Source organism: Ambystoma mexicanum, chromosome 1q, assembly GCF_040938575.1.
Source record: "Ambystoma mexicanum isolate Mex_15411 chromosome 1q, UKY_AmexF1_1, whole genome shotgun sequence".
Taxonomy (NCBI): domain Eukaryota; kingdom Metazoa; phylum Chordata; class Amphibia; order Caudata; family Ambystomatidae; genus Ambystoma; species Ambystoma mexicanum.
In genome coordinates this window covers 249,330,775-249,354,397 of record NC_090922.1, presented here as the reverse complement: position 1 = coordinate 249,354,397, position 23,623 = coordinate 249,330,775, and the positions used below count along the sequence as shown (strand labels likewise).

Genomic DNA, 23,623 nt, shown 5'->3' with positions numbered 1-23,623 from the left:
ATTTTGTGTGTAAAAGGCAAAGGGGAGGATGTTTTGCCTCATAAACCACATCATCATGATGACACACTGTTTTCTCCATCAATCAAGGGAGAGAGCCGACTTTAGCCAATTGACTACCTAGTGGGTGTGCCTAGGATAATTCAGCTAACCCACCCCTTTGTCAAAAACATAAATAGAGACAGTTTAGGACTCAGAAAAACAGACTGATCCAACTATCATCCCGATTTGGCAAAGCATTCTGAAGGAGATCCATCCATACTCCTTGTTCCAAACTTTAAAAACTTTGCAAGCAGAAAGGCTCAGAGCATAGCTGACCCACTTTCAGCTGGGCCTAACTTCCAGAACCCATCTCTCAACTTAAGGGGGAAACCAAAGAAGCAGCCAGGCTGTGCTGTAACTGCTTGCCTGCCAAAGAATTATCTACATAACCAGAAGGGCAGATTAAATCCCAATCTCGTGCCGTGCCGTGCCGACCAGAGAGACATTGCAGATCCAGTCCAATCCAGTCGTGCTGTGCAGTGTAGACCAGGGCGCCTTGCTGTCCAGTCCGGTGTGCCCAGCGTCTGTTCAGAAAGTATTCCTGACCAGAACCAGAATCCCTGACGGTTCCATTCAAAACATTGGTAGTGAGTATCCATAGCCTATTGTCACTAGCCTATGTACTGTCCATAGTCATCCCTATCCAAATCAAATATATCTTATATCCAGAACTGTATTGTTAGAAATCCTTTTTGTCTTCCCTGAACTTTCTCTCTCATCCTATAGTCCTTCTGTAATAATATTGTTAAAATCATCTTTGCGCTGATAAATTTCATCTGAAGAAGGCAAGCATCTCGGCGGGTAAAAACCTGATCGGAGACGTCCTGGTCTGGTGGCGGTGCTCTCGTGTAGTTTGTTTCTTCATAGTCCATCCCTAGTGTAAAGAAACCTTGTTTGTATTCTTAAAGCGCATCCTTATTTTACAATTTGCCTCTATCTGAAAAAAACGACCTCCACGAAAACGGCCATAGCTTCTTCAATTTTCATGCTAGAAACGAAATTGAAGTGTCTGCATCTCAACTCCTTATATTTTTTCCACAATCACGTTTACCGCGCGCTGAAAAGTTTGCCGCAAATTTTTCGTTTGGCAAAATCTATAACGTGTAAAATAGTTTTTCATTGCACCCAACCTCAAATTTAAGTTTTCAACTTGCTTATTACTCTCAAATCATTGCTAGTGTGTGTCTGAACCCAGATAAAGCGGCTCCCATTAGAATTTCAACAATTTCTGTGATTTAGCCCATTTTTAGTGTTTTACCCCATTCATTCAAAGCCAACTTTAAAACAATTTTTGGCAAGTTTGCCAATCATTCGTGTTTCTCTCTTGTGTTTGCTGGGGGGGGGGGAATTGGGATTGATACTTTTGCTTGAATTCTGCATTCCTGAAACCTGTTCTCTCTCCTTCTATCTCTTTATATTGCATATTGGGGGGATTGAGGGGTGTGCAGGGGGAAATAGTAATCACATTGCCATTTGATTGAACAAACCCACAAAAGTATTTTCAGTGCATTGTTTTTGCCCATCATTACTCCCTGTGATTAAAGAGATTGTGTAGTGTGATATCACCCTATTGGGGATTATTGTATCCCCATTAAAAAAGTGATATATATATATGAAAAAACTTTGTTAAAGGGACGTTATGGTTAAGTTGCGCTACTAAAAACCAATGAAATTCAGTGAAAAAACTTTGTCAAAGGAACGTTATGGTTCCAAGTAAAACCAAAAAACCCTTGAAATTCGCCAGTTATGGTAAGCTAAGCAACCATAACTCACGCCACCACCGTGCACTGCTAAGACTAACACCCAGGACATCAAAGATGACATCCCAAATGTCATTGATGACATCACATGTGTATGTACTTTTCATGAAATATGTGTACAAGGGATTCTTATTATAATGTTGCGAAACAAGTGTCAAGGATCATTGCAATAAATATCATACCCTAATTAGTGCATTGAGCGATGCATTGATATAAATAGCATTCTATTATGGGGTTCTATCTAGTCTACTAAGCTACTGATACAGAAACATAACATGGTGTGCAGTGTACAAGATGAAGGTATAATATTTGTAATGTTAATATGTTGAATAATGAAATGATAATTGTTTTCTTAATAGATTTTTGTGTACTGTGAAATATGTAATACGTAGCTAATAAAACATTACTATAGACAAAACACAAAGACACAAGAACACATACCAATATGGGTATATACAGGGAAAGTGAAGTTAGCAAAAAAGCACAAGTAGTAGCAGAAACAATTCATAACTTAACTGATTATTTTCATGCAAATAAATGATTGCTCTGTTTCAAAGCTGCTATTCACCCTATGTATATGTATCACTTGATGTGATTGGACCCACAGGGAAAGTACAGCCATAAAAAAAACAACAGAACTATCAGAAAGTGCTCATAAGTCTATTGATTATCTTTATGCACAAAAAGGATTGCTGTCTTTCAAGCTTGTGTCTTCCCGTATGTATATGTTTCATATGATGTGACTGGACTCTAACAGAATTACTGTAAGAACCTACTTGAAGGATACGTCTACAAATAAAATAAAATGTTTAGTTTCTGACTGTTACTGAAGAAAACCATGTGGCCTAGATATGTCAGCAAAAGAAAAAAGAGTGAGCCAGACATGTGATGTCATCAGTGATGCCATCAATGACATTTGTGATGTCATCTTTGATGTCCTGGGTGTTAGTCTTAGCAGTGCACGGTGGTGGCGCGAGTTATGGTTGCTTAGCTTACCATAACTGGCGAATTTCAAGGGTTTTTCGGTTTTACTTGGAACCATAATGTCCCTTTAACAAAGTTTTTTCACTGAATTTCATAGGTTTTTAGTAGCGCAACTTAACCATAACGTCTCTGTAACATTTTTTAACTAAATTTTAAAGGTTTTTATTAGTACAACGTGACCATAACATCCTTTTCAATAGATGAAGACCACTAACATCTTATGTCCTCAAAGTGGGAATGCCGGGTGGTAGAAAAAAGAAAAGGATTTTCCTTCCTACGCCGGGACGCCTGCGGCGTCTCGGTGTAGGAAGGAAAATCTTTTACCAAGATGGCCACCATGGAAAGGGAAGGCGGGGTGTATAAAGAACACAACGGCGCATGAGCGGGGTTGGGGGGGGCACAGGGGAGCCACATGGTCATGAGCGGGGGGTGAGAGGGAACAGGGTACAAACGGGGCATGAGCAGGGGGTCGGGGGGAAAAGGAAGGAAACACAGGGCATGAGCGGTGGTGGGGGGAACACGAGAGAGACACGGGGCATGAGCAGCGGGTGGGGAGGAACATGAGGGAGACACAGGGTATGAGCAGGGGGTGGGGAGGAACACGAGGGAGACACAGGGCATGAGCTGGGGGGTACAGGGCACATACGGGACATGAGCGGGGGTGGGGAGGAAAGGAGAGAGACAAGGGGCATGAGCAGGGGGTGGGGGGAACACGAGGGAGACACGGAGCATGAGCGGGGGGCGGGGGGTAACACGAGGGAGACACAGGGCATGAGCAGGGGGTGGGCGTCAACAGGAGACAGACACGGGGCATGAGCAGGGGGTGGGGTCAACAGGAGACAGACACGGGGCATGAGCGGGAGGCGTGGGGGGCAACAGGAGAGAGACACGGGGCATGAGCGTGGAGTGGGGGAATGCAGGAGACAGACACGGGGCATGGGTGGGGGCAACAGGAGACAGACACAGGGCATGAGCGGGGGGTGGGGGGAACAGGAGACAGACACGGGGCATGAGCAGGGGGTGGGGGGTACAGGAGACAGACACGGGGCATGAGCGGGGGGGTGGGGGCAACAGGAGAGAGACACGGGACATGAGTGTGTGGGGGGAACAGGAGACAGACACGGGGCATGAGTGGGGGGCAACAGAAGACAGACACGGGGCATGAGCGGGGGTGGGGGGTACAGGAGACAGACACGGGGCATGAGCGGGGGAGTCGGGGGCAACAGGAAAGAGACACAGGGCATGAGCGTGGGGGGTACAGGAGACAGACACGGGGCATGAGCGGGGGGTGGGGGGCAACAGGAGAGAGACGCGGGACATGAGTGTGTGGGGAACAGGAGACAGACACGGGGCATGAGCGGGGGAGTCGGGGGCAACAGGAAAGAGACACAGGGCATGAGCGTGGGGGGGTACAGGAGACAGACACGGGGCATGAGCGGGGGGTGGGGGGCAACAGGAGAGAGACGCGGGACATGAGTGTGTGGGGAACAGGAGACAGACACGGGGCATGAGCGGGGGTGGGGGGCAACAGGAGAGAGACACGGGGCATGAGCGGGGGGGAACAGGAGACAGACACAGGGCATGAGCGGGGGTGGGGGAACAACAGAGACAGACACGGGGCATGAGCAGGGGGCAACAGGAGACAGACACAGGGCATGAGCGGGGGGTGGGGGAACAGGAGACAGACACGGGGCATGAGCGGGGTTGGGGGAACAACAGAGACAGACACGGGGCATGAGCGGGGGGAACAGGAGACAGACACGGGGCATGAGCGGGGGTGGGGGAACAACAGAGACAGACACGGGGCATGAGCAGGGGGTGGGGGGCAACAGGAGACAGACACGGGGCATGAGTGGGGGTGGGGGAACAACAGAGACAGACACGGGGCATGAGCAGGGGGTGGGGGGCAACAGGAGACAGACACGGGGCATGAGCGGGGGGTGGGGAAGAACAGGAGACAGACACGGAGCATGAGCGGGGGGTGGGGAGAACAGGAGACAGACACGGGGCATGAGCGGGGAGTGGGGGGCAACAGGAGACAGACACAGGGCATGAGCGGGGGTGGGAGGAACAGGAGACAGACACGGGGCATGAGCGGGGGGTGGGGAGAACAGGAGACAGACACGGGGCATGAGCGAGGGGGTGGGGGGCAACAGGAGACAGACACGGGGCATGAGCGGGGGTGTGGGGGGCAACAGGAGAGAGACATGGGCATGAGCGCGGAGTGGGGGGGTACAGGAGACAGACACGGGGCATGGGTGGGAGCAAGATGAGACAGACATGGGGCATGAGCGGGGGTGGGGGGGAACAGGAGACAGACACGGGGCATGAGCGGGGGGTGGGGGGGTACAGAAGACAGACCGGGGCATGAGCGGGGTAGTGGGGGGCAACAGGAGAAAGACATGGGGCATGAGCGGGGGGTGAGGGGGTACAGGAGAGACACAGGGCATGAGCAGGGGGTGGGGGGCAACAGGAGAGAGACGCAGGGCATGAGCAGGGGGTGGGGGGCAACAGGAGACAGACACGGGGCATGAGTGGGGGTGGGGGAACAACAGAGACAGACACGGGGCATGAGCAGGGGGTGGGGGGCAACAGGAGACAGACACGGGGCATGAGCGGGGGGTGGGGGGGAACAGGAGACAGACACGGAGCATGAGCGGGGGGTGGGGAGAACAGGAGACAGACACGGGGCATGAGCGGGGAGTGGGGGGCAACAGGAGACAGACACGGGGCATGAGCGAGGGGGTGGGGGGCAACAGGAGACAGACACGGGGCATGAGCGGGGGTGTGGGGGGCAACAGGAGAGAGACATGGGCATGAGCGCGGAGTGGGGGGGTACAGGAGACAGACACGGGGCATGGGTGGGAGCAAGATGAGACAGACATGGGGCATGAGCGGGGGTGGGGGGGAACAGGAGACAGACACGGGGCATGAGCGGGGGGTGGGGGGGTACAGAAGACAGACCGGGGCATGAGCGGGGTAGTGGGGGGCAACAGGAGAAAGACATGGGGCATGAGCGGGGGGTGAGGGGGTACAGGAGAGACACAGGGCATGAGCAGGGGGTGGGGGGCAACAGGAGAGAGACGCAGGGCATGAGCGGGGGGTGGGGGGTACAGGAGACAGACACGGGGCATGAGCGGGGGGGTGGGGGGCAACAGGAGAGAGACACGGGGCATGAGCAGGGGGTGGGGGGCAACAGGAGACAGACACGGGGCATGAGCGGGGGGTGGGGGGGAACAGGAGACAGACACGGAGCATGAGCGGGGGGTGGGGAGAACAGGAGACAGACACGGGGCATGAGCGGGGAGTGGGGGGCAACAGGAGACAGACACAGGGCATGAGCGGGGGTGGGAGGAACAGGAGACAGACACGGGGCATGAGCGGGGGGTGGGGAGAACAGGAGACAGACACGGGGCATGAGCGAGGGGGTGGGGGGCAACAGGAGACAGACACGGGGCATGAGCGGGGGTGTGGGGGGCAACAGGAGAGAGACATGGGCATGAGCGCGGAGTGGGGGGGTACAGGAGACAGACACGGGGCATGGGTGGGAGCAAGATGAGACAGACATGGGGCATGAGCGGGGGTGGGGGGGAACAGGAGACAGACACGGGGCATGAGCGGGGGGTGGGGGGGTACAGAAGACAGACCGGGGCATGAGCGGGGTAGTGGGGGGCAACAGGAGAAAGACATGGGGCATGAGCGGGGGGTGAGGGGGTACAGGAGAGACACAGGGCATGAGCAGGGGGTGGGGGGCAACAGGAGAGAGACGCAGGGCATGAGCGGGGGGTGGGGGGTACAGGAGACAGACACGGGGCATGAGCGGGGGGGTGGGGGGCAACAGGAGAGAGACACGGGACATGAGCAGGTGGGGGGAACAGGAGACAGACACGGGGCATGAGCAGGGGGGCAACAGGAGACAGACATGGGGCATGAGCGGGGGGTTGGGGGGGTACAGGAGACAGACACGAGCATGAGCGGGGGGCGGGGGGGGTACAGGAGACAGACACGGGGCATGAGCAGGGGGTGGGGGGCAACAGGAGAGAGACACGGGGCATGAGTGGGGGGTGGGGGGAACAGGAGACAGACACAGGGCATGAGCGGGGGGTGGGGGCAACAGGAGAGAGACTCAGGGCAGGAGCGGGGGGTGGGGGGAACAGGAGACAGACACAGGGCAGGAGCGGGGGGTGGGGGGAACAGGAGACAGACACGGGGCATGAGCGGGGGTGTGGGGGGCAACAGGAGAGAGACATGGGCATGAGCGCGGAGTGGGGGGTACAGGAGACAGACACGGGGCATGGGTGGGAGCAAGATGAGACAGACATGGGGCATGAGCGGGGGGGTGGGGGGAACAGGAGACAGACACGGGGCATGAGCGGGGGGTGGGGGGTACAGAAGACAGACACGGGGCATGAGCGGGGTAGTGGGGGGCAACAGGAGAAAGACATGGGGCGTGAGAGGGGGGTTGGGGGGGTACAGGAGACAGACACGAGCATGAGCGGGGGGTGGGGGGTACAGGAGACAGACAAGGGGCATGAGCAGGGGTGGGGGGCAACAGGAGAGAGACATGGGGCATGAGTGGGGGGTGGGGGCAACAGGAGACAGACACAGGGCATGAGCGGGGGGTGAGGGCAACAGGAAACAGACACGGGGCATGAGCGGGGGGTGGGGGAACAGGAGACAGACACGGAGCATGAGCGGGGGGTGGGGGGAACAGGAGACAGACACGGGGCATGAGATGGGGGGTGGGGGGCAACAGGAGAGAGACACGGGACATGAGCAGGGGGGCAACAGGAGACAGACACGGGGCATGAGCGGGCAGTGGGGGGTACAGGAGACAGACATGGGGCATGAGCGGGGGGTGGGGGGCAACAGGAGACAGACACGAGGCATGAGCGGGGGTGGGGGGCAACAGGAGACAGACACAGGGCATGAGCGGGGTGTGGGGGGCAACAGGAGACAGACACAGGGCATGAGCGGGGTTTGGGGGGCAACAGGAGACAGACACCAGGCATGAGCGAGGGGTGGGGGGGGAACAGGAGACAGACATGGGGCATGAGCGGGGGGTGGGGGGAACAACAGACACGGGCATAAGCGGGGGGTGGGGAGAACATACACGGGGCATTAGCGGGGCAGTGGGGGGGCAACAGGAGACAGACACGGGGCATGAGCGGGGGTGAGCGGGAGGGAGACACACGGGGCATGAGCGGGAGTGGGCGGGAGGGGGAGAGACACACGGGGCATGAGCGGGGGTGAGCGGGAGGGAGACACACGGGGCGGGAGGGGGAGAGACACACGGGGCATGAGCGGGAGTGGGCGGGAGGGGGAGAGACACAAGGGGCATGAGCGGGGGTGGGCGGGAGGGTGAAAGACACGGGGCATGAGCGGGGGTGGGCGGGAGGGTGAAAGACACGGGGCATGAGCGGGGGTGGGCGGGAGGGTGAAAGACACGGGGCATGAGCGGGGGTGGGCGGGAGGGTGAAAGACACGGGGCATGAGCGGGGGTGGGCGGGAGGGTGAAAGACACGGGGCATGAGCGGGGGTGGGCGGGGGTGGGAGGGTGAAAGACACGGGGCATGAGCGGGGGTGGGCGGGAGGGTGAAAGACACGGGGCATGAGCGGGGGTGGGCGGGAGGGTGAAAGACACGGGGCATGAGCGGGGTGGGCGGGAGGGAGAAAGACACGGGGCAAGAGCGGGGGTGGGCGGGAGGGAGAAAGACACGGGGCAAGAGCGTGGGTGGGCGGCAGGGGGAAAGACACGGGGCAAGAGCGGGGGTGGGCGGCAGGGGGAAAGACACGGGGCAAGAGCGGGGGTGCGGGGCAAGAGCGGGGGTGGGCGGCAGGGGGAAAGACACGGGGCATGAGCGGGGAGTGGGGGGCAACAGGAGACAGACACAGGGCATGAGCGGGGGTGGGAGGAACAGGAGACAGACACGGGGCATGAGCGGGGGGTGGGGAGAACAGGAGACAGACACGGGGCATGAGCGAGGGGGTGGGGGGCAACAGGAGACAGACACGGGGCATGAGCGGGGGTGTGGGGGGCAACAGGAGAGAGACATGGGCATGAGCGCGGAGTGGGGGGGTACAGGAGACAGACACGGGGCATGGGTGGGAGCAAGATGAGACAGACATGGGGCATGAGCGGGGGTGGGGGGGAACAGGAGACAGACACGGGGCATGAGCGGGGGGTGGGGGGGTACAGAAGACAGACCGGGGCATGAGCGGGGTAGTGGGGGGCAACAGGAGAAAGACATGGGGCATGAGCGGGGGGTGAGGGGGTACAGGAGAGACACAGGGCATGAGCAGGGGGTGGGGGGCAACAGGAGAGAGACGCAGGGCATGAGCGGGGGGTGGGGGGTACAGGAGACAGACACGGGGCATGAGCGGGGGGGTGGGGGGCAACAGGAGAGAGACACGGGGCATGAGCAGGGGGTGGGGGGCAACAGGAGACAGACACGGGGCATGAGCGGGGGGTGGGGGGGAACAGGAGACAGACACGGAGCATGAGCGGGGGGTGGGGAGAACAGGAGACAGACACGGGGCATGAGCGGGGAGTGGGGGGCAACAGGAGACAGACACAGGGCATGAGCGGGGGTGGGAGGAACAGGAGACAGACACGGGGCATGAGCGGGGGGTGGGGAGAACAGGAGACAGACACGGGGCATGAGCGAGGGGGTGGGGGGCAACAGGAGACAGACACGGGGCATGAGCGGGGGTGTGGGGGGCAACAGGAGAGAGACATGGGCATGAGCGCGGAGTGGGGGGGTACAGGAGACAGACACGGGGCATGGGTGGGAGCAAGATGAGACAGACATGGGGCATGAGCGGGGGTGGGGGGGAACAGGAGACAGACACGGGGCATGAGCGGGGGGTGGGGGGGTACAGAAGACAGACCGGGGCATGAGCGGGGTAGTGGGGGGCAACAGGAGAAAGACATGGGGCATGAGCGGGGGGTGAGGGGGTACAGGAGAGACACAGGGCATGAGCAGGGGGTGGGGGGCAACAGGAGAGAGACGCAGGGCATGAGCGGGGGGTGGGGGGTACAGGAGACAGACACGGGGCATGAGCGGGGGGGTGGGGGGCAACAGGAGAGAGACACGGGACATGAGCAGGTGGGGGGAACAGGAGACAGACACGGGGCATGAGCAGGGGGGCAACAGGAGACAGACATGGGGCATGAGCGGGGGGTTGGGGGGGTACAGGAGACAGACACGAGCATGAGCGGGGGGCGGGGGGGGTACAGGAGACAGACACGGGGCATGAGCAGGGGGTGGGGGGCAACAGGAGAGAGACACGGGGCATGAGTGGGGGGTGGGGGGAACAGGAGACAGACACAGGGCATGAGCGGGGGGTGGGGGCAACAGGAGAGAGACTCAGGGCAGGAGCGGGGGGTGGGGGGAACAGGAGACAGACACAGGGCAGGAGCGGGGGGTGGGGGGAACAGGAGACAGACACGGGGCATGAGCGGGGGTGTGGGGGGCAACAGGAGAGAGACATGGGCATGAGCGCGGAGTGGGGGGTACAGGAGACAGACACGGGGCATGGGTGGGAGCAAGATGAGACAGACATGGGGCATGAGCGGGGGGGTGGGGGGAACAGGAGACAGACACGGGGCATGAGCGGGGGGTGGGGGGTACAGAAGACAGACACGGGGCATGAGCGGGGTAGTGGGGGGCAACAGGAGAAAGACATGGGGCGTGAGAGGGGGGTTGGGGGGGTACAGGAGACAGACACGAGCATGAGCGGGGGGTGGGGGGTACAGGAGACAGACAAGGGGCATGAGCAGGGGTGGGGGGCAACAGGAGAGAGACATGGGGCATGAGTGGGGGGTGGGGGCAACAGGAGACAGACACAGGGCATGAGCGGGGGGTGAGGGCAACAGGAAACAGACACGGGGCATGAGCGGGGGGTGGGGGAACAGGAGACAGACACGGAGCATGAGCGGGGGGTGGGGGGAACAGGAGACAGACACGGGGCATGAGATGGGGGGTGGGGGGCAACAGGAGAGAGACACGGGACATGAGCAGGGGGGCAACAGGAGACAGACACGGGGCATGAGCGGGCAGTGGGGGGTACAGGAGACAGACATGGGGCATGAGCGGGGGGTGGGGGGCAACAGGAGACAGACACGAGGCATGAGCGGGGGTGGGGGGCAACAGGAGACAGACACAGGGCATGAGCGGGGTGTGGGGGGCAACAGGAGACAGACACAGGGCATGAGCGGGGTTTGGGGGGCAACAGGAGACAGACACCAGGCATGAGCGAGGGGTGGGGGGGGAACAGGAGACAGACATGGGGCATGAGCGGGGGGTGGGGGGAACAACAGACACGGGCATAAGCGGGGGGTGGGGAGAACATACACGGGGCATTAGCGGGGCAGTGGGGGGGCAACAGGAGACAGACACGGGGCATGAGCGGGGGTGAGCGGGAGGGAGACACACGGGGCATGAGCGGGAGTGGGCGGGAGGGGGAGAGACACACGGGGCATGAGCGGGGGTGAGCGGGAGGGAGACACACGGGGCGGGAGGGGGAGAGACACACGGGGCATGAGCGGGAGTGGGCGGGAGGGGGAGAGACACAAGGGGCATGAGCGGGGGTGGGCGGGAGGGTGAAAGACACGGGGCATGAGCGGGGGTGGGCGGGAGGGTGAAAGACACGGGGCATGAGCGGGGGTGGGCGGGAGGGTGAAAGACACGGGGCATGAGCGGGGGTGGGCGGGAGGGTGAAAGACACGGGGCATGAGCGGGGGTGGGCGGGAGGGTGAAAGACACGGGGCATGAGCGGGGGTGGGCGGGGGTGGGAGGGTGAAAGACACGGGGCATGAGCGGGGGTGGGCGGGAGGGTGAAAGACACGGGGCATGAGCGGGGGTGGGCGGGAGGGTGAAAGACACGGGGCATGAGCGGGGTGGGCGGGAGGGAGAAAGACACGGGGCAAGAGCGGGGGTGGGCGGGAGGGAGAAAGACACGGGGCAAGAGCGTGGGTGGGCGGCAGGGGGAAAGACACGGGGCAAGAGCGGGGGTGGGCGGCAGGGGGAAAGACACGGGGCAAGAGCGGGGGTGCGGGGCAAGAGCGGGGGTGGGCGGGAGGGAGAAAGACACGGGGCAAGAGCGTGGGTGGGCGGCAGGGGGAAAGACACGGGGCAAGAGCGGGGGTGGGCGGGAGGGAGAAAGACACGGGGCAAGAGCGTGGGTGGGCGGCAGGGGGAAAGACACGGGGCAAGAGCGGGGGTGGGTGGGAGGGTGAAAGACACAGGGCATGAGCGGGGGTGGGCGGGAGGGTGAAAGACACGGGGCATGAGCGGGGGTGGGCGGGAGGGTGAAAGACACGGGGCATGAGCGGGGGTGGGCGGGAGGATGAAAGACACGGGGCATGAGCGGGGGTGGGCGGGAGGGTGAAAGACACGGGGCATGAGCGGGGGTGGGCGGGAGGGTGAAAGACACGGAGCATGAGCGGGGGTGGGCGGGAGGGTGAAAGACACGGGGCATGAGCGGGGTGGGCGGGAGGGAGAAAGACACGGGGCAAGAGCGGGGGTAGGCGGGAGGGAGAAAGACATGGGGCAAGAGCGTGGGTGGGCGGCAGGGGGAAAGACACGGGGCAAGAGCGGGGGTTTGCGGCAGGGGGAAAGACACGGGGCAAGAGCGGGGGTGCGGGGCAAGAGCGGGGGTGGGCGGGAGGGAGAAAGACACGAGGCAAGAGCGTGGGTGGGCGGCAGGGGGAAAGACACGGGGCAAGAGCGGGGGTGGGCGGGAGGGAGAAAGACACGGGGCAAGAGCGTGGGTGGGCGGCAGGGGGAAAGACACGGGGCAAGAGCGGGGGTGGGCGGGAGGGTGATAGACACACGGGGCAAGAGCGGGGGTGGGCGGGAGGGTGATAGACACACGGGGCAAGAGCGGGGGTGGGCGGGAGGGTGAAAGACACGCATGGCAAGAGCGGGGGTGGACGGGAGGGTGAAAGACACGGGGCAAGAGCGGGGTGGGCGGGAGGGTGAAAGACACGGGGCAAGAGCGGGGGTGGGCGGGAGGGCGAAAGACACGGGGCAAGAGCGGGGGTGGGCGGGAGGGAGAAAGACATGGGGCAAGAGCGTGGGTGGGCAGCAGGGGGAAAGACACGGGGCAAGAGCGGGGGTTTGCGGCAGGGGGAAAGACACGGGGCAAGAGCGGGGGTGCAGGGCAAGAGCGGGGGTGGGCGGGAGGGAGAAAGACACGAGGCAAGAGCGTGGGTGGGCGGCAGGGGGAAAGACACGGGGCAAGAGCGGGGGTGGGCGGGAGGGGGAAAGACACGGGGCAAGAGCGGGGGTGGGCGGGAGGGAGAAACACACGGGGCAAGAGCGTGGGTGGGCGGCAGGGGGAAAGACACGGGGCAAGAGCGGGGGTGGGCGGGAGGGTGATAGACACACGGGGCAAGAGCGGGGGTGGGTGGGAGGGTGATAGACACACGGGGCAAGAGCGGGGGTGGGCGGGAGGGTGATAGACACGCGGGGCAAGAGCGGGGGTGGGCGGGAGGGTGATAGACACGCGGGGCAAGAGCGGGGGTGGGCGGGAGGGTGAAAGACACGGGGCAAGAGCGGGGGTGGGCGGGAGGGTGAAAGACACGGGGCAAGAGCGGGGGTGGGCGGGAGGGAGAAAGACACGGGGCAAGAGCGGGGGTGGGCGGGAGGGGGAAAGACACGGGGCAAGAGCGGGTGTGGGTGGGCCGGAGCGGGAAAGACACGGGGCAAGAGCGGGGGTGGGCGGGAGGGGGAAGAGACACGGGGCAAGACGGGGCAAGAGCAGGGGTGGGCGGGAGGGTGAAAGACACGGGGCAAGAGCGGGGGTGGGCGGGAGGGTGAAAGACACGGGGCAAGAGCGGGGGTGGGCGGGAGGGAGAAAGACACGCAGGGCAAGAGCGGGGGTGGGCGGGAGGGAGAAAGACACGGGGCAAGAGCGGGGGTGGGCCGGAGCGGGAAAGACACGGGGCAAGAGCGTGGGTGGGCGGGAGGGGGAAGAGACACGGGGCAAGACGGGGCAAGAGCAGGGGTGGGCGGGAGGGGGAAAGAGACACGGGGCAAGAGCGGGGGTGGGTGGGAGGAGAAAAGAGCGGGGGTGGGCGGGAGGGGGAAAGAGACACAGGGCAAGAGCGGGGGTGGGCGGGAGGGGGGAAAGAGACACGGGCCAAGAGCGGGGGTGGGCGGGAGGGGGAAAGAGACACGGGCCAAGAGCGGGGGTGGGCGGGAGGGGGAAAGAGACATGGGCCAAGAGCGGGGGTGGGCGGGAGGGGGAAAGAGACACGGGGCAAGAGCAGGGGTGGGCTGGAGGGGGAAAGACGCAGGGCAAGAGCGGGGGTGGGCGGGAGGGGGAAAGAGACACAGGGCAAGAGCGGGGGTGGGCGGGAGGGAGAAAGACACGGGGCAAGAGCGGGGGTGGGCGGGAGGGGGAAAGACACGGGGCAAGAGCGGGTGTGGGTGGGCCGGAGCGGGAAAGACACGGGGCAAGAGCGGGGGTGGGTGGGAGGGGGAAGAGACACGGGGCAAGACGGGGCAAGAGCAGGGGTGGGCGGGAGGGGGAAAGAGACACGGGGCAAGAGCGGGGGTGGGTGGGAGGAGAAAAGAGCGGGGGTGGGCGGGAGGGGGAAAGAGACACAGGGCAAGAGCGGGGGTGGGCGGGAGGGTGATAGACACGCGGGGCAAGAGCGGGGGTGGGCGGGAGGGTGAAAGACACGCAGGGCAAGAGCGGGGGTGGGCGGGAGGGTGAAAGACACGGGGCAAGAGCGGGGGTGGGCGGGAGGGAGAAAGACACGGGGCAAGAGCGGGGGTGGGCGGGAGGGAGAAAGTCACGGGGCAAGAGCGAGGGTGGGCGGGAGGGGGAAAGACACGGGGCAAGAGCGGGTGTGGGTGGGCCGGAGCGGGAAAGACACGGGGCAAGAGCGGGGGTGGGCGGGAGGGGGAAGAGACACGGGGCAAGAGCGGGGGTGGGCGGGAGGGGGAAAGAGACACAGGGCAAGAGCGGGGGTGGGCGGGAGGGGGGAAAGAGACACGGGCCAAGAGCGGGGGTGGGCGGGAGGGGGAAAGAGACACGGGCCAAGAGCGGGGGTGGGCGGGAGGGGGAAAGAGACATGGGCCAAGAGCGGGGGTGGGCGGGAAGGGGAAAGAGACACGGGGCAAGAGCAGGGGTGGGCTGGAGGGGGAAAGAGACACGGGGCAAGAGCGGGGGTGGGCGGGAGGGGGAAAGAGACACGGGGCAAGAGTGGGGGTGGACGGGAGGGGGAAAGACACGGGGCAAGAGCGGGGGTGGGCGGGAGGGGGAAAGACACACGGGGCAAGAGCGGGGGTGGAGGGGAGGGAGACAGACACACGGGGCAAGAGCGGGGGTGGGGGGGAGGGAGACAGACACACGGGGCAAGAGCAGGGGTGGGGGGTAGGGAGACAGACACACGAGGCATGAGTGGGGGGTGGTGGAAGGGGAGAGACACGTGGGGCATGAGCGGGGGGTGGGCGGGAGGGGGAGAGACACACGGGGCATGAGGGGGGGTGGGCAGGAGGGGGAGAGACACACGGGGCATGGGTGGGGGGGGAGAGAGACACGGGGCATGAGTGGGGGGTGGGGGGAAGGAGAGAGAGACACATGGGGCATGAGCGGGGGGTGGGCGGGATGGGGAGAGACACACGGGGCATGAGCGGGGATGGGGGGAGGGAGAGAGACACACGGGACATGAGTGGGGGGTGGGCGGCGGGTGGGGAGAGACACACGGACATGAGCGGGGGTGGGGAGAGACACACGGACATGAGCGGGGGGTGGGCGGCAGGTGGTGAGAGACATACGGACATGAGCGGGGGGTGGGCGGCGGGTGGGGAGAGACACACGGACATGAGCGGGGGGTGGGCGGCGGGTGGGGAGAAACACACAGACATGAGCAGCGGTTGGTAGAGACACACCGGGCAACAGCGGGGGGTGGCCGGTTGGGAGAGACGAGCGGAGCATGAGCGGGGGTTTGCGGGAGGGAGAAAGACACACGGACATGAGCCGGCGGTGGGCGGGATGTAGAAAGACACATGGACATGAGCGGGGGGTGGGAGGAACAGGAGACAGACACGGGCATGGGCGGGGGACTTACTGTGCAGGCGGGATACAAAGCCTCTCATGCGAGGAACAAAGATGGCGGGCGTCTCTGAAGCCAGACGCACTGCACGCTTTCACGCATCCAATGAGAGAGCACGTCAGATGTCCGCGGACATCACGCAAGCTGCTTGCCCAATCACCGAGCTGTCCACGGAGCGAACAGGGAAGTGTGTCCGCGAAGCGAACACAGATATCACTAATTTTTTTCACTTACATTTTTGTCATTTATTTAAAAACTACTGGACGGATTTACACCAAATAGCAAAGCACGCTTTCGGGACCAAGCCGCCGCTCCTGCCGCTAATTTGGTGTAAATCCGTCCAGCGGTTTGGGCTGTAGGCGTGAGCAAAGTTTTTTCCCATTATGTCTATGGGAAAAAAAAAAGTTTTGGGGCCCCCCCTATAACTTTGCCCCCCCTGGACGAATCCTCACCAAACTTTGCAAAAGAATTCAGAGTGACCCAAATACTTTTTATGCAAAGTTTGGTGAGGGTCCGTCCAGGGAGAGCGAAGTTATAAGCCACCCAAAAAGTGCTCTTCCTATGGAAACAGCAACTTAACCATAACTACATGGCCACTACATGTAATATATATATATATATATATATATATATATATGTAGAGAAGGACTGGAAACCAATCCGAATTACATCGGCACTCCGGCTGTGATAAAAGCGAAAGACTGGATGTCTCCAACAAATCCACACACAGGCTTGTGTACCGTGCAGTCAAAGTGTCCTTTATTATTTGAAATACATGGACAAAGGAGGCAGCAACGGTCTTGGATGCAAGAAAGGATATATATATATATATATATTGTGAAATACATAAATAAATATTTTAACTTTGCAAACCAGCCTGCTTCCTGGTTCACTGTGACCGGGGGGGGGTGGTGGGGGAGGTTAAAAGAGAGGGGCGTGATATAAGTGGTACATCGTTCAGAATAAAGGAACTTTTAGACACAAATAAATAATTAAGGGTTTCAGTTGTGCATCCCACGCTAGGCATTAATTTAGGTGAAGTGCCGGATTGAAATCGCTTACAGGCTTGACCTATTGATGTCATATGGCAGCGAGTTCCTTCTTTTTCTTGAATTTGTTGGCGTTAGCCGAATTTCTTCCACTTTTACTGCACTGCTGGAATCCGAGAATGGAGGTAAAGTGGAGGATTCACTTTAACAAACTTTAGCAAAAAGCTGGAGGTGTATCACCCACTCATAGATCAACAAAAGCATCCTCTGAGCCATATGGGCTCCAAATTGGAAATGCACACATCCGTGCCAGTGCTTGTAATCCTGTGGTAAATCCACGGGCCCGATTGCCTGTAACCGTAAATGAGTTTGGCTGTAATTCCACTGAAAATTTGCTGAATTACCGCCATACTCATAATGAAATCCCATATGGTTGCAGTTGCTGTGCATAGCCAGGGAATCCTCCCCATTCCAAAATACCACCTGTTTATCGAGGCAGTATTTCTTATGTGTTGTCCCCGGTGAGTGTTACATTTACTCCCCTCCACAACCTGGTCAAAATGTCCCTCAAACTCACCTTTGATGTCATGGGTGTTAGTCTTCACAGTGGTGGTGCGAGTTATGGTTGCTTAGCTTACCAAAACTGGCAAATTTCTGGGGGGTTTTCGATTTCGCCACCACAGTGCACTGCAAGGACACAGCTGCACTACACAAACAAATGGAAGAAATGATTGCCGCCCTTTCCTGTGACGTACACCCTGAGCACCTGATTGGACATTCCCCACAGTCCCATATCCATTGGCCACCATGGTGAGAAGCGCAGAATGTGGCACGTGCCTTTCTACAAGTACCGCGAGAGTCGTGCCCCAGTGAATCAGGAGGAGTCCTTCTCCCTATTGGTGCTCTTGCTTAAGATGCACACCCTGAGCACCTCATTGGCCAAAGGTCATAGTCCCATTTCCATTGGCCACCATGGTGAGAAGCACAGATTGTGGCACGTGCCTTTCCCCAAGTACCGCGCCCCAGTGAAGCAGGAGGAGTCCCTCTCCCTATTGGTGCTCTTGTCTGTGACGCACACCCTGAGCACCTGATTGGACAAAGGCCATAGTCCCATGTCCATTGGCCAGCATGGTGAGAAATGCAGAATGTGGCACGTACACTTCCCCAAGTACAGTGAGGGCCGCGCCGCTGTAAAGCAGGAGGACTCCTTTTTCCCATTCCACTCCAGCCATGCATGCAAGGCGCTAAGGCCTCCCCACAGAAAACGCGCCATAGTACAGGCGATGGTTTAATGCTCATGTCATGTGTACTGTACTCCCCATCTGCATTTGAGCCCGACAGCTTTCACGCTGGCCACATATTTGCACGCATGGCTGCTTAGCGTTGCATTGTGTGTGCTGAATGGTATGTAGGAGCCTGTGTACATTAGCCATAGTTTACATGTGTATTCAGAGAGAATTGGTATAGTTTCCACTCATTCGTCGCATGTGCAATTTCTTATGCTGGGATTTACCCCATTGTCTTTTGCTGCGTTTGAAAAATGGAGTTCCACAAGGTTTGTGATTTTCATTTTTTCCAATGTTTTATTGTCTCAAATCCATCAATTGATGATATAACAGGTGGTGCTGACACATGTTTCGACCTAACAGGTCTTTTTCTAGGCTGATAGGTAAGATAGAGGGATTGTCCTGGTTCCTGCTTGTTGCAGGTAGGTCAGTTAGTTACTGGGTAGTGGTAATAGCAAGGGTTCAGTCCGCCCAGTGCCTGGTTTAGCAGAGGTCAATACCTCTCGTGTTGTATCTTTCTGCCTCCCGGTTCAGTGGAAACTATAACAATTCTCTCTGGATACACAAAATAGGCACCACGAGCACAGGCCTTTTCACAAGTTTCCACCAACTGGCTGTTAGTGCACCGATAACAAAGATGGATGGCGCGGCAACCCATGGTCCCTGGTGCTCTTAACGCATAGTTTACATGTGTGCTGCTGAGCACAGCCTTTCATGCTGCAATATCTTACAGCACTCCCAAAAGCAAGGGGATTATAAGGGCCAGACCATAGGAAATGCACATGGTGGCATGTGGCTCCCTATCGTTCAACAGGGGCAATGATGTACATTGTATGCTAATGTATGCATACTAGTTCACTTCTGCTGCTGTACCAAGTCTACAATGCCCTCCACAACCATTGTATAAAAGTCACCAACTTCACATGCATGCAGACACCATCATACAGACTATGTTTAAATGCTCATGCCATGTGCACTGCACTCCCCATCTTCAATTGAGCCTGCCAGCTTTCACCCAGGGCACATATTTGTATGCATGGCTTCATAACAGTCCGTTGGGTGTGCTGAACGGTATGGAGGAGGCTGTGTATATTAGCCATATGTTAAATGGTTGCTTTCATGCTGCAATATCTTAAAGCACTCCGTAAAGCAAGGGGCTTGTAAGCAGCAAACCATATGAAATGCAGATGGTGACATGTGCTGCCCTATTGTGCAACAGGGGCAGTGGTGTACACCTTATGCTAATTTACGCATAGCAGCTCTCTTCTGCTGGTCTACCAAGTGTGCAATGTCCTCCACAACCATTGTGTAAAAGTCACCAACTTCAAATGCATGCAGAGTGACAACTGCATGGCTGCAATATGTTGTGGTGGCTGTTATGAAGGCCTACGCTGTTAGGTGCAGGTATGGTGAACGGTATGTAGGAGGCTGTGTGCATTGGCCATGTTTTACATGTGTGCTGCTGAGCACGTCCTTTCATGCTGACATATCTTACAGCACTTCCTACAGCAGAATCAAACAATTTGACAGCAGCAACCAATGTTGTGACAATAAAAATTCAAAGATTCCTACAACACAATGGGCCTCATTACACAGATGGCGGTGAACCATGGCGCTCATGCCGGTAAAATACCGGCATCGCCTTGGTGGAAAGGGGAATTACCGCCCTATTCCAAGGTTGGTGGGGCAGTAATTCCCCCTTCCACCATTGCCCTTCCTCATTCCCATTTTTGCCCCATAGGGCTCTATGGGAACGGGGATGGCGCTAATTACGGTACTGCAAATTGCGGTACCGTAATTAGCTCCACTGGTCCCTTTGCGGGTTGGTTTTAAAAAAAAAACAGGCGTTAAATTCCCCAACCCGCAAAGGGACCTCGTATTAAGGCGGTAAGGATTTACTGGTACCGGTAAAATACCGGTACCGGTAAAATACCGGTACCGGTAAACCCTTACCGCCATCTGTGTAATGAGGCCCAATGAGTTCAAAATCCCCACAATTCACATGAATCTTTAATGGAAAACAGGAAAAGGGGTTTAAAGCTTGTGAAGTTACTAAGGTTAAGCACTCCCCCTGTAACACTCACCCAAACATCTGCTAACTTCATTCTTTTTGGATGGAAGGCAGTGGCAAGGAGTGAGGATAAAGAGAGAAAAATCGGATTTGGAATACAGCCCACCACCTCAAGATGGGAGGCCAGAAAAGAAAAATGAAAACCCGATTTATGAGCAGAACAGCATAATCAGATTTTATTGTTACTCGCAGTTACTCACAACTGCCAGGGACAGCTAGAAAGGAAATTCGTGTTGCTACACTCGAGGAGATAAGGAAGCTTCAAGACTACTAATCAGTATATAGAACAATATGGAACAAGGTAGGAAAATTGATTTTCGGGGAAGAAATCAAATGCAAAAGAAAACACACACGGCAAATGGGATTTTGTGTTTATACAGGATTTGTGATGAAAGGCAGCCAAGGAAAAGGCTTAGCTGTCAAAATCAGAAATCGGTTTTAAGTATAAGGACACAGGAACATAACGGATAGGATTCTAAAAGAAAGGGATTGTTCTCAATGTGACTACGGTTTGGGGTTTTCTATGGGACAGATGCAAATTAGGAATTTGTGGGAATGCACACAATAGACGGGTACATTTCGGTTTTTGTTACACAGAGACGAATTATATTGAGGCTATATTTTGATGACTATAGTTATTAAAGAAAGACACTACGCGCAAGAGGGTTAATTTTTAATTTTAAGCATCTTACACTGAATTTCCATATGGGGGAATGAATTGCCTTACTTCAAAATGATACTAAGGACTTATACAGACAAGTGAAAGATTTTTAAAAGGAATACGCTAACATACACAGGCTAATACAGATTCTTCTAAGGAAAGGCGAATGAACGATATTGGCAATTTAGGACTTTCAATGTGATTTTCAATGGGATGCAAGATTCAAAAGAGAGGGGTATGCAATATGGGACTGGAGTTATTTGCTACTTACAATGTAGGCTTGGGTTTGGGATTCTGAAAAGCCAGCAAGGTCTCTGGTCACTCTGGACAGCTTGGGCAATGGATCTGGTCACTGTGCTTTTCTGGATGGGATTCTGGACAGCTAGGCCAGGGTCTGGTCACTGCGCCCTCCTGAATGGGATTCTGGACAGCTAGGCCCAGGTCTGGTCACTGCGCTCTCTTGGATGGGTTCAGCTGCCTCCTCCCCTGTGTCGCCGGATTCTTATGTGTGTCTGGATCTGGAATCTGTGTATCTTGCTGTGCATCCCTTGTGTCTCTCTGTGTCCCCCTTATATAACCCAAATGGCATAATTTATTTTACAATCTTGGGGGGGGGGGAAGTACTCTGGAAGTACTCCTATCCTGGGATAGGACAGCCTACCATTCCTCTCTCCTCCCCCTGGCCCTATTGGTTCAGGGGAAAGGGCATAATTTGTCTGTTTGCATTTATGACCTTTCTCTGTCTCTCAGGTCCACTTTTGAGCAAAAATGAGTTATGGATCAAAACCTCAAACTTATACTAACCACCACCATAAGAAGTAGATATGTGAATTCAATGGGTCACAGGGAATTGGACAAACTGATCGCCGACTCTGTGCAAGGTAGCATCGCCCCTTGGCATCTTTTGGTCATTTTCACAAAATGCTTAACAGTTACAATTCTGCCAATGATTACACATGTTCATAATCTCATTTTGCATCTTTCCCCCAAGTTTCATATGTGTACCATTTATAAATCAGCCAGAAATGAGTCTTTACTGGCAATTTCAGTTCACAAAGTGCTAGAAACATGCACTTCATCGCTATACATCTGCCTAACAATCACATGGAAAGATAGCATAAAACAAAATTATTACTTATTTGGAGTGCTGAGAAAAATGGCTTAAAATGAAGAAGTCCTTTATTGTCAATGTGGAGGATTTGTCACATATGGGGGCGCTGCTTCATTCCCCCCCCACAGCAAACTGTCTCCTCCTGGCTCGGCTTGCAACAAAAGACTTTTATGATGCCCTTTGAAGTTTGACAGTTTATCCTTCAGAGTGGGTGCTGGAAGAATTTGCACTTCATGGACACGCACTAGCCACACTGGCTTTCTTTGTTCCCTCTTCCAGTACTGCCTGTTAGTCTGGCAGAGTAGAGAATCCTCACACTCTTGGCCACCTCACATGCCATTGTGGAATGGTTCACTGATTAAAGTGACTTCCAGTGGGAGGCCAGGCTTTCAATTGAATTCTGTGCCTGATCCAAAAACAAGTTTTACTGGTTTTCTGAGCCTTCTCCAAGGTAACTGAAATCCTTGTGGGGACAAACATAAGGTAAATTGTGTAGCCAAACCCCCACCCACACATATTCACAGGCATTTCTGTCTGTGCAAGCAAAAGATGTCATTTCATTTTGGCTTTTAAATGTAATGTTTCCTTCACACGTGTGCAAGCCTTTCATTTAATGTTTCAAATGCCGTTCTGTAGGTCATGGGATTTTCTTTTAATTAGTCCTTTGGAGGGCTTAGCATGTACTGTTGGTTCACGAACACAGAGGGATACGGCACAGGGTTGCTTTGATTTTGACACTGAAAAGAGGAAAAGCCCAAGGGGTTTCTTTCATTTGCAGTGCTTAGAGCGCGGTGGTTCACGTCAAATGGAAAACAAAAGCCGCGCCAGGGTGCAATGTAGAAATCCTTGCCTCTCATGTGATTTATCAACAAGACAAGGCTGTTTTGGATGTAGTGCATACGTTTTGTTGTCCAGACGCAAGAAAAGCAAACGCAGAGCCGTTCTGAACGCAGGGCATAACTTCTTGTTGGGCAGATGAAAGTGAAGCAAAGGCAGGGCCGTTTTTCATTGCAATGTTCAACTGCTTGCCACACATGTGCAAGGAAGACAGAAGCACACCCGTTTTGGTGGCAATGTTTAATGCGGTTTTTAGGTGAAGGGGATTTCTGCTTAGGGCCTTAAATGCACCCCACAGATTTCCCCTTCCTCTTCCATGACATCTTGTTGGGGAAGAGTAGGGCAGAGTGGGCTTTCCTTTGGTGGAATTCTCCTTCATCAGGGAGTGGCACTCCAGGATCCCTTCCGTCTTTAAGTTGGAGTGTATGGTGCAGCACCCTCTTATCTTTCTTCCCTTCCAGGTACCCGGAGTGATCCTGTTCAGGCTAGAATGTAAGTATATTAATGATCTAATAGAAGATAGAAAAAATCTTTTAGTACTTTTTACTGACATTATGCCCAGAAGATTTACAACAATGGAACAATGATTGCAGTTTACAATTTTTATGATATTGTTTTTTCACATTTTTACAATAACACCAAGTAAATAACTCAACAGAATCATGACAACAATTTACAACTTTTATGACATCTTTTTCCATTTTTACAATAACACCAGGTAAATCACTCCCTGTTATATAGATATACCTATGCATCTAAATACCTCTGTCTGCTTTTTCCTCCTTTCTTCTCATTCTTCAGATGGTTCCTCTG

General features: G+C 56.6%; 1 protein-coding gene across 2 annotated transcripts in view; it reads right to left on the bottom strand.

The window, feature by feature from the left end:
- LOC138527157 (galactoside alpha-(1,2)-fucosyltransferase 2-like) overlaps positions 1–23,623 on the bottom strand; it is a 107,289-nt gene that overhangs the window by 13,801 nt on the left and 69,865 nt on the right. Inside the window, exon 4 of one of the 2 annotated variants that reach the window (XR_011283816.1) lies at positions 20,860–23,295. The exons of the other annotated variant lie outside the window; for it this stretch is intronic. The gene's annotated coding sequence lies outside the window, so the exon portion shown is untranslated. Of the gene's footprint in view, positions 1–20,859; positions 23,296–23,623 lie in introns of those variants that run through there. 2 annotated transcript variants of the gene reach the window in all.